Source organism: Salmo trutta, unplaced genomic scaffold (genome assembly GCF_901001165.1).
Source record: "Salmo trutta unplaced genomic scaffold, fSalTru1.1, whole genome shotgun sequence".
Classification (NCBI taxonomy): domain Eukaryota; kingdom Metazoa; phylum Chordata; class Actinopteri; order Salmoniformes; family Salmonidae; genus Salmo; species Salmo trutta.
Window position 1 is genome coordinate 48,818 of NW_021822932.1, and position 10,046 is coordinate 58,863.

Consider the following 10,046-nt stretch of genomic DNA (forward strand, 5'->3'; position numbering starts at 1 on the left):
AAAGGACCTGGACCAACAGAATGACCTGGTGTGTGTCCCAAATGGCACCCTATATCCAATATACTGCACTTCTATTCACCGGGGCTCTGGTCTAATGTACAGCACTGTATAGGGAATAGGGCCCTGAAATTCAACTCTGGACCTCGAACACAATCCAGAGTTGTTTTTCATTGTTCCCCCTCTCTCAACAGGAACTGATTTAGATCTGGGACACCGGATGAAAGAGAAAACCAGCAGGTTCTGGCCCTGGTAGGGTCAGAGTTAAATGCCCCTGGGATAGGGTGTCATTTGGGATGCAGTTATGGATGGATAGAATGCATTGTTGTGTTGAGATTCGTCCTCTCCCCTACCCCCTAATCGCTACGCCCTACCCCCTAAACGCTACGCCCTACCCCCCCCCCCTTTAGTCTTCCAGTCTCCTCTTGATGATGTAGTAATGCTTCATCGTTGTCTGAACTCAACATTCCATTTTAATATTGAGTGCTATGTTTAAGTTTGTATATCTGGAGTCTATTTGTGTAACTAGTATTAATGTATATGGAACAGGAAACTAAAAGTATGCTTAAATAACGTATGGAACTATTCATGTTTAATGTAATGTAAATGGTTGTTATAAAATACATGTGAACTAAAAAGTGTATTAGTATTCAATCAGGAGTGCTGTCATTGCTGTGTGTGTGTGTGTGTTGTGTGCAGTGTGTGTGTGTGTGCTGTGCGTGTGTGTGCGCGTGCGTGTGCGTGTGTGTGTGTGCGCGCTCATGGTAATTATGTAATTCCAACATAGCACACTAGTGTACACAACCACCTCCACTACCCATAATGCCATTTTAGCAGAGGCTTACATTCTGCCTATTGGTGGCCCCAAGGGGAATTACATTTACATTAACGTCATTTAGCAGACGCTCTTATCCAGAGCGACTTACAAATTGGTGCATTCACCTTATGATATCCAGTGGAACAACCACTTTACAATAGTGCATCTAAATCTTTTAGGGGGGGGGGGGGGTTAGAAGGATTACTTTATCCTATCCCAGGTATTCCTTAAAGATATGGGGTTTCAGGTGTCTCCGGAAGGTGGGAATCAAACTCACAATCCTTTTGCAAGCACAATGTCCTACCAACAGCTCCTACCTATAACATACTAACATATTACCAGTACAACTCCTACCTATAACATACTAACATATTACCAGTACAACTCCTACCTATAACATACTAACATATTACTAGGAACAGGGTTGGGGTTAAAACTTACAGGACGGTAGCTCTCCAAGAACAAGGTTGGGGTTAAAACTTACAGGACGGTAGCTCTCCAAGAACAAGGTTGGGGTTAAAACTTACAGGACGGTAGCTCTCCAGGAACAAGGTTGGGTTTAAAACTTACAGGACGGTAGCTCTCCAGGAACAAGGTTGGGGTTAAAACTTACAGGACGGTATCTCTCCAGGTGTAACGCCCTGGCCATAGAGAGGGGTTTTTTGTTCTTTATTTTGGTTAGGCCAGGGTGTTACATTGGGTGGGCGTTCTATGTTCCTTTTCTAGGTTTTTGTATTTTGTTAGTGTGTTTTCCTAACAGAACTGTTTGCTGTCGTCTTTTGTTTATTTTTGTAGTGTTCTCTTTTTCATTAAAACACTAATGATGAACACATCCTCCGCTGCGTATTGGTCCACCTTTTCCGACGATGACTTCTCTGTTTCATCTGACGACGAAGACAGCCGTTACACCAGGAACAAGGTTGGGGTTAAAACTTACAGGACGGTATCTCTCCAGGTGTAACGCCCTGGCCATAGAGAGGGGTTTTTTGTTCTTTATTTTGGTTAGGCCAGGGTGTTACATTGGGTGGGCGTTCTATGTTCCTTTTCTAGGTTTTTGTATTTTGTTAGTGTGTTTTCCTAACAGAACTGTTTGCTGTCGTCTTTTGTTTATTTTTGTAGTGTTCTCTTTTTCATTAAAACACTAATGATGAACACATCCTCCGCTGCGTATTGGTCCACCTTTTCCGACGATGACTTCTCTGTTTCATCTGACGACGAAGACAGCCGTTACACCAGGAACAAGGTTGGGGTTAAAACTTACAGGAGGGTATCTCTCCAGGAACAAGGTTGGGGTTAAAACCTCCAGGAGGGTATCTCTCCAGGAACAGGGTTGGGGTTAAAACCTCCAGGAGGGGTATCTCTCCAGGAACAGGGTTGGAGTTAAAACCTCCAGGAGGGTCTCTCTCCAGGAACAAGGTTGGGGTTAAAACTTATAGGACGGTATCTCTCCAGGAAGAAGGTTGGGGTTAAAACTTACAGGACGGTATCTCTCCAGGAAGAAGGTTGGGGTTAAAACTTACAGGACGGTATCTCTCCAGGAAGAAGGTTGGGGTTAAAACTTACAGGACGGTATCTCTCCAGGAAGAAGGTTGGGGTTAAAACTTACAGGACGGTATCTCTCCAGGAAGAAGGTTGGGGTTAAAACTTACAGGACGGTATCTCTCCAGGAAGAAGGTTGGGGTTAAAACTTACAGGACGGTATCTCTCCAGGAAGAAGGTTGGGGTTAAAACTTACAGGACGGTATCTCTCCAGGAAGAAGGTTGGGGTTAAAACTTACAGGACGGTATCTCTCCAGGAAGAAGGTTGGGGTTAAAACTTACAGGACGGTATCTCTCCAGGAAGAAGGTTGGGGTTAAAACTTACAGGACGGTATCTCTCCAGGAAGAAGGTTGGGGTTAAAACTTACAGGACGGTATCTCTCCAGGAAGAAGGTTGGGGTTAAAACTTACAGGACGGTATCTCTCCAGTGCTCTGCTGTTATAGTATTTGTTACTGGAATTTTTGCAACCCTTTTCCTAGAAGTTGTAACTTTTCTCACATAACTGTTGGTGTCTGGTAAGAACCTAATGCCTAATTTATAGTATAGGGCTAACCATAGTTATACTGTGCTGGCCTGGCTAATTATTAGTCATCCAACATAGTTGCTGGAACTGTGCTGGAATAGAGCATATCTGAACCAGCACTGCATAGTTCAAGTTAGCCCTGTTCAAATCAAATCAAATTGTATTGGTAACATACACCTATCTAGCAGATGTTATTGACAGAATGTGTATCCCAAATGGCATCCCATTCCCTATATCAAATCAAATCAAATCACATCTTATTGGTCACATACACGTGATTAGCAGATGTTGTTGCGGGTGTTTGCGAAATGCTTGTTGTTTCCTGCTTCAACAGTGCAGTAAATATCTAACAAGTAATATCTAACAAATTACACAACAATATACGCAATACACACAAATCTATGTAAAGGAACGGAATTAAGAATATATACATATATGGACGAGCGATGTCAGAGCGGCATAGACTAATATAGAATAGAATACAGTATATACATATGAGAGTAGTAATACAAAATACATAAACATTATTTAAGTGACCAGTGTTCCATTATTAAAGTGGCCAGTGATTTTAAGTCTATGTATATAGGGCTGCAGCCTCTAATGTGTTAGTGATGGCTATTTAACAGTCTGATGGCCTTGAGATAGAAGCTGTTTTTCAGTCTCTCGGTCCCAGCTTTGATGCAGCTGTACTGACCTCACCTTCTGGATGATAGTGGGGTGAACAGGCAGTGGCTCGGGTGGTTGTTGTCCTTGATGATCTTTTTGGCCTTCCTGTGACATCAGGTGGTGTAGGTGTCATGGAGGGCAGGTAGTTTGCCCCCCGGTGATGCGTTGTGCAGACGGCACCACCCTCTGGAGAGCCCTGCGGTTGAGGGCGGTGCAGATGCTGTACCAGGCGGTGATACAGCCCGACAGGATGTTCTCGATTGTGCATCTGTAAAAGTTTAACAGGGTTTTAGGTGTTTCCTGAAGTCCACGATCAGCTCCTTTGTTTTGTTGACGTTGAGTGAGAGGTTATTTTCCTGCCACCACACTCTGAGTGGTCCTGTGTGGCTCAGTTGGTAGAGCATGGTGTTTGCAACGCCAGGGGTTGTGGGTTCGATTCCCACGGGGGACCATTATGGAGAAAAAAATCTATGAAATGTATGCATTCACTACTGTAAGTTGCTCTGGATAAGAGTGTCTGCTAAATGACTAAAATGTAAATGTCTTGTCATTGTTGGTAATCAAGCCCACTACTGCTGTGTTGTCTGCAACTTGATGATTGAGTTGTGTGGCCACGCAGTCATGGGTGAACAGGGAGTACAGGAGGGGGCTGAGCATGCACCCTTGTGGGGCCCCTGTGTTGAGGATCAGCGAAGTAGAGGTGTTGTTTCCTACCTTCACCACCTGGGGGCGGCCCGTCAGGAAGTCCAGGACCCAGTTGCACAGGGTGGGGTTCAGACCCAGGGCCTCAAGCTTAATGATGAGCTTGGAGGGTACTATGGTGTTGAAGGCTGCTTGTCACAACTTCCACCGAAGGTGGCTCCTCTCCCTGTTCAGGCAGTGCTTGGCGGTTGTTGTCGCCGGGCCTACTAGCTGCCACCGATCCATTTTTCGTTTGTGTCTGTCTGTTTTGTCACACCTGTGTCCTATTAGTTGATTTGGGTGGGTTTATTTACCTCCGCTGCCTGCTAGTCTTTGTGTGGGATTGTTTGTATGTGTTACTCTGTTAGGGGTGCGTGTCTGTACCATGGGGTTTTCTTTTCTCACGGTAGTTGTACCGTTTAGATATATGTTTAGGAGTAGAGGTTTCTCCTCCGTGTGTTGCGTTACTTTCCCCTGTGTGTGGCGACTTCGTTTTGAGCGTGTTGTTGAGTTGGGACTCCTTTAATAAACGATTGTGCCACTGGGACTTCCTTGCTCTCCTGCTCCTGATTCCTGCACCTCCCTCTTACTAGGAGGCACGTAACAGCTGCGCTATAGTCAATGAACAGAAGGGATAGGGCAGTGTGCAGTGCGATGGTGATTGCATCATTGGTAGGCCGTCATTGTAAAATAAGAATTTGTTCTTAACTGACTTGCCTAGTTTAAATAAAGGTTACATTTAAAAAATAATAATAATAATAATAATAAATAAATAAGAAAGAACCAGAAAATAGCAAAGTTGGGTCAGAGCTCGTAAGACGCCAGCCATACAGTACGACTCCATCTTCCTAATGTGTATGTGCTGACATGTTTCACCAGTTGGAAATCCCTCTTGTGTGAGATATCACAAACATACCTGTCTGTGTACACTGTCCCTGACGCAGTGAAAATAAAAAAAAATAACATCTAAAAAGGAAGCTTTATGCGACATTTTTTGGAGTACGGACCCATCACACCTTCTTGCTTATCTGAATTTAGGGGTTTGACTGCACCAACCAAACCTTTGTGCGATAATCCTCTTTTGATATCACAAACACAACATTATTCTCGTTATTAATTATCATTGCTACTTTGGATTGTTTTATTATTACAAAAAATACATAATAGATGTGTCTATCTTTCAACAGTTTGGCAACTAGGATACAAAAACATCTCCCATCCAAGTGTACAGTGTAAGTACAAGTGTAAGTCTACAAGACCCTGCTAGGTAAAGTCCCCCCTTATCTCCGCTCACTGGTCACCATAGCAGCACCCACCTGTAGCACGCGCTCCAGCAGGTATATCTCTCTGGTCACCCCTAAAGCCAACTCCTCCTTTGGTCGTCTCTCCTTCCAGTTCTCTGCTGCCAACGACTGGAACGAACTACAAAAATCTCTGAAACTGGAAACACTTATCTCCCTCACGTGCTTTAAGCACCAGCTGTCAGAGCAGCTCACAGATCACTGCACCTGTACATAGCCCATCTTTAATTTAGCCCAAACTACTACCTCTTCCCCTACTGTATTTATTTATTTTGCTCATTTGCACCATATTATTTATATTTGAACTTTGAACTTTCTTCAAACTACAAATCTACCATTCCAGTGTTTTTCTTGCTATACTTTATTTACTTTGCCACCATGGCATTTTTTTGCCTTTACCTCCCTTATCTCACATCATTTGCTCACATTGTATATAGACTCATTTTTCTACTGTATTATTGACTGTATGTTTGTTTTAGTCCATGTGTAACTCTGTGTTGTTGTATGTTGTCGAACTGCTTTGCTTTATCTTGGTCAGGTCGCAATTGTAAATGAGAACTTGTTCTCAACTTGCCTACCTGGTTAAATAAAGGTGAAATAAAAAAACAAAAAAAAACAGCAGAAACACCACCTTGTGGTCTACTAGGATGTGATTCCAAACAGCACACTATTCCCTATGCAGTGCACTACCTATAGAGCTCTGTTCAAAAGTAGTGCTCTACATAGGGAATAGGGTGCCATAGGGCAGGTCTAAAGTAGTGTTCTACATAGGGAATAGGGTGCCATAGGGCTGATCTAAAGTAGTGCTCTACATAGGGAATAGGGTGCCATAGGGTTGGTCTAAAGTAGTGCACTATATAGGGAATAGGGTGCCATAGGGCTCTGGTCTATAGTAGTGCACTATATAGGGAATAGGGTGCCATAGGGCTGGTCTAAAGTAGTGCACTATATAGGGAATAGGGTGCCATAGGGCTGGTCTATAGTAGTGCACTATATAGGGAATAGGGTGCCATAGGGCTGGTCTAAAGTAGTGCACTGCGTAGGGAATAGGGTGCCATTTGGGACGTATATATGGCCATTAGACAGGAGGCTACAGAAGGGCTGGTCATACCTGTTAGTCGGCTCACTGCAGTGTTTCCCAACTCCGGTAGAACAGGAAATGACAGCTGATGTTCTGATCAGAGGTGAAAGGTCAAACACCCACTGCTATTGTCCTTTTAAAAGTTCTAGTGGAGCCATTTCAAATTTGATATGTCAATATCAAATCATTTCTGGGTAACAATTAGGTACCTTACTGTGATTGTTTTCATTTAAAATGGGCAAAAAAATAAAAATAAGCAGGATTTTTAGCAAAGATAATAAAAAACGGAAAAATAACTGCTATTGGTAGAGGTTAATTTTGAACATTATTTTTAATTGGTCTATTAACTAATGTCCGTTCCCTATAAATTCACATTTCAGGCAGGTTTTTCAAACAGCTGTTACACTAAAAGGACAAACATTTCACAGTACTATTCCAATGCCATATGGCTGTGGGCTGTACTATACTGAACAAAAAATATAAACGCAACATGTAAAGTGTTGGTCCCGTGTTTCAAGAGCTGAAATAAAAAGATACCAGACAATTTTTCATACGCACAAAAAAATGCTTATTTAACTCAAATTTTGTGCAGAAATTTGTTTACATCCCTGTTAGTGAGCTTTTCTCCTTTGCCAAGAGAATCCATCCACCTGACAGGTGTGGCATAGAAAAAAGCTGATTAAACAGCATGATCATTACACAGGTGCACCTTGTGCTGGGGGACAATAAAATGGCACTCTAAAATGTGCAGTTTTGTCACACAACACAATGCCACAGATGTCTCAAGTTTTGAGGGAGCGTGCAATTGGCATGCTGACTACAGGAATGTCCATCAGAGCTGTTGACAGAAAATTGAATGTTCATTTCTCTACCATAAGCCGCCTCCAACGTCATTTTAGAGAATTTTGCAGTACCTCCAACCGGCTTCACAACCGCAGACCACGTATTAACGATGCCTGCGCCCCTGCCAAGTCACGTGAATTCCATAGATTAAGGCCTAATGTATTTATTTCTATTGATTTGATTTCCTTATAGAGAATGAACTGTAACTCAGTAAAATTGTAAAAATTGTTGCATGTTGCGTTTATATTTTCGTTCAGTAAATATAAAACACAGGAAAATCACGCTTTCGACTGCAATGGACCTTTAAGACAGTGTTTCTTGGTTTTCACGTTCCTCCAACAGTACGAACTCTTATTGGACAAACACACCTGGAGTGGATTCAGTAGTTGGGATTTAGTTGCAAAACGTTTTGTCTGTTGCAAAATGATTAGTCTTTTACAAAGCTTTTAGTCTGTTGCAAAAACGTTTAGTGTGTTGCAAAATGTTTAGTCTTTTACAAAGCTTTTAGTCTGTTGCAAAAACGTTTAGTGTGTTGCAAAAACGTTTTTGAAACGGAAACAGTTTAATCTAAATGGAAAACTGTTTGCTTCGGATTCTGTTGCACAACGTTTTGCAACACCTGCTATCAATGTATACACACCTGATTTTTTTTCAACAGGTTAAGGGCTAGATTATTAGTTAACTAACAGACTCAGGTCTTCTTGTGAGAACTGTAATTAAGAAACGCAGCTGTAACCCACCGTCCAGAACAGATCATTGTGTTACAGACACGTCAGACAGGAAGTATCTGAAGTGAGTATCAGATACAGCCACATCAGTGGTGGCTGGTTACACTTTAAATAGGAGAATGGGCTCATAGTAAAGGAACAGAATGAATGGAACACTATAAAACATACACCATTGACTCCATTCCAGTCATTTATAAGAACCTGTCCTCCTCTCACTACCACTGTACCATCTTATCGGAAAGTATTCAGACCCCCTTTGACTTTTTTCACGTTCTGTTATTCTAAAATGGATAAAAAATATTTTTTTAAATCCTCAGCAATCTACACACAATACACCATAATGACAAAACGAAAACAGGTTTTTAGACATTTTTGCAAATGTATTCAAAATAAAAAACAGAAATAACTTATTTACATAAGTATTCAGACCCTTTGTTATGAGACTCTAAATTGAGCTCAAGTGCATCCTGTTTCCATTGATTATCCTTGAGATGTTTCTACAACTTAATCGGAGTCCATCTGTGGTAAATTCAATTTATTGGACATGATTTGGAAAGAGACACACCTGTCTATATAAGGTCCCACAGTTGACAGTGCATGTCAGAGCAAAAACCAAGCCATGAGGTAGAAGGAATTGTCCGTAGAGCTCCGAGACAGGATTGTGTTGAGGCACAGATCTGGGGAAGGGAACCAAAACATTTCTGCAGCATTGAAGGTCCCCAAGGACACAGTGGCCTCCATCATTCTTAAATGGAAGAAGTTTGGAACCACCAAGACTCTTCCTAGAGCTGGCCGCCCGGCCAAACTGAGCAATCGGGGGAGAAGGGCCTTGGTCAGGGAGGTGAACAAGAACCCAATGGTTACTCTGACAGAGCTCCAGAGTTCCTCTGTGGAGATGGGAGAACCTTCCAGAAGGACAACCATCTCTGCAGCCCTCCATCAATCAGGCCTTTATGGTAGAGTGGCCAGACGGAAGCCACTCCTCAGTAAAAGGCACATGACAGCCCACTTGGAGTTTGGCAAAAGGCACCTAACGACTCTCAGACCATGAGAAGCGAGATACTCTGGTCTGATGAAACCAAGATTGAACTCTTTGACCTGAATGCCAAGCGTCACGTCTGGAGGAAACCTGGCACCATCCCTACGGTGAAGCATGGTGGTGGCAGCATCACTACGGTGAAGCATGGTGGTGGCAGCATCCCTGCGGTGAAGCATGGTGGTGGCAGCATCCCTACGGTGAAGCATGGTGGTGGCAGCAGCATGCTGTGGGGATATATTTCAGCGGCAGCGGACTCAAATAAAATAACATTTTATTTGTCACATACACATGGTTAGCAGATGTTAAAGCGAGTGTAGCGAAATGCTTGTGCTTCTCGTTCCGACAGTGCAGTAATATCTAACAAGTAATCTAACAATTCCACAACAGCTACCTTATACACACAAATCTAAAGGGATGGAATAAGAATATGTACCAATAAATATATGGATGAGTGATGACAGAGAGGCATAGGCAAGATGCAATAAATTGTATAAAATACAGTGTATACATATGATATGAGTAATGTAAGATATGTAAACATTATTAAAGTGACTAGTGATTAATTTATTAAAGTGGCCAGTGATTTGAGTCTGTATGTTGGCAGCAGCCTCTCAATGTTAGTGATGGCTGTTTAACAGTCTGATGGCCTTGAGATAGAAGCTGTTTTTCAGTCTCTCAGTTTCAGCTTTGATGCACCTGTACTGACCTCGCCTTCTGGATAGTTGCGAGGTGAACAGGCAGTGGCTCGGGTGGATGGTGTCCTTGATGATCTTTTTGGCCTTCCTGTGACATCGGGTGGTGTAGGTGTCCTGGAGGGCAGGTAGTTTGC

At 42.6% G+C, this 10,046-nt stretch overlaps 1 protein-coding gene across 1 annotated transcript in view; it reads left to right on the forward strand.

The window, feature by feature from the left end:
* LOC115187313 (serine/threonine-protein kinase Sgk1) overlaps window positions 1-638 on the forward strand; it is a gene marked incomplete at its 5' end in the record, with an annotated part of 7,950 nt that extends 7,312 nt beyond the window's left edge. Inside the window, 1 exon segment of the mRNA XM_029746382.1 lies at window positions 1-638. This exon segment is cut by the window's left edge and continues 1,528 nt beyond it.
* Window positions 639-10,046: the final 9,408 nt, after the last annotated feature.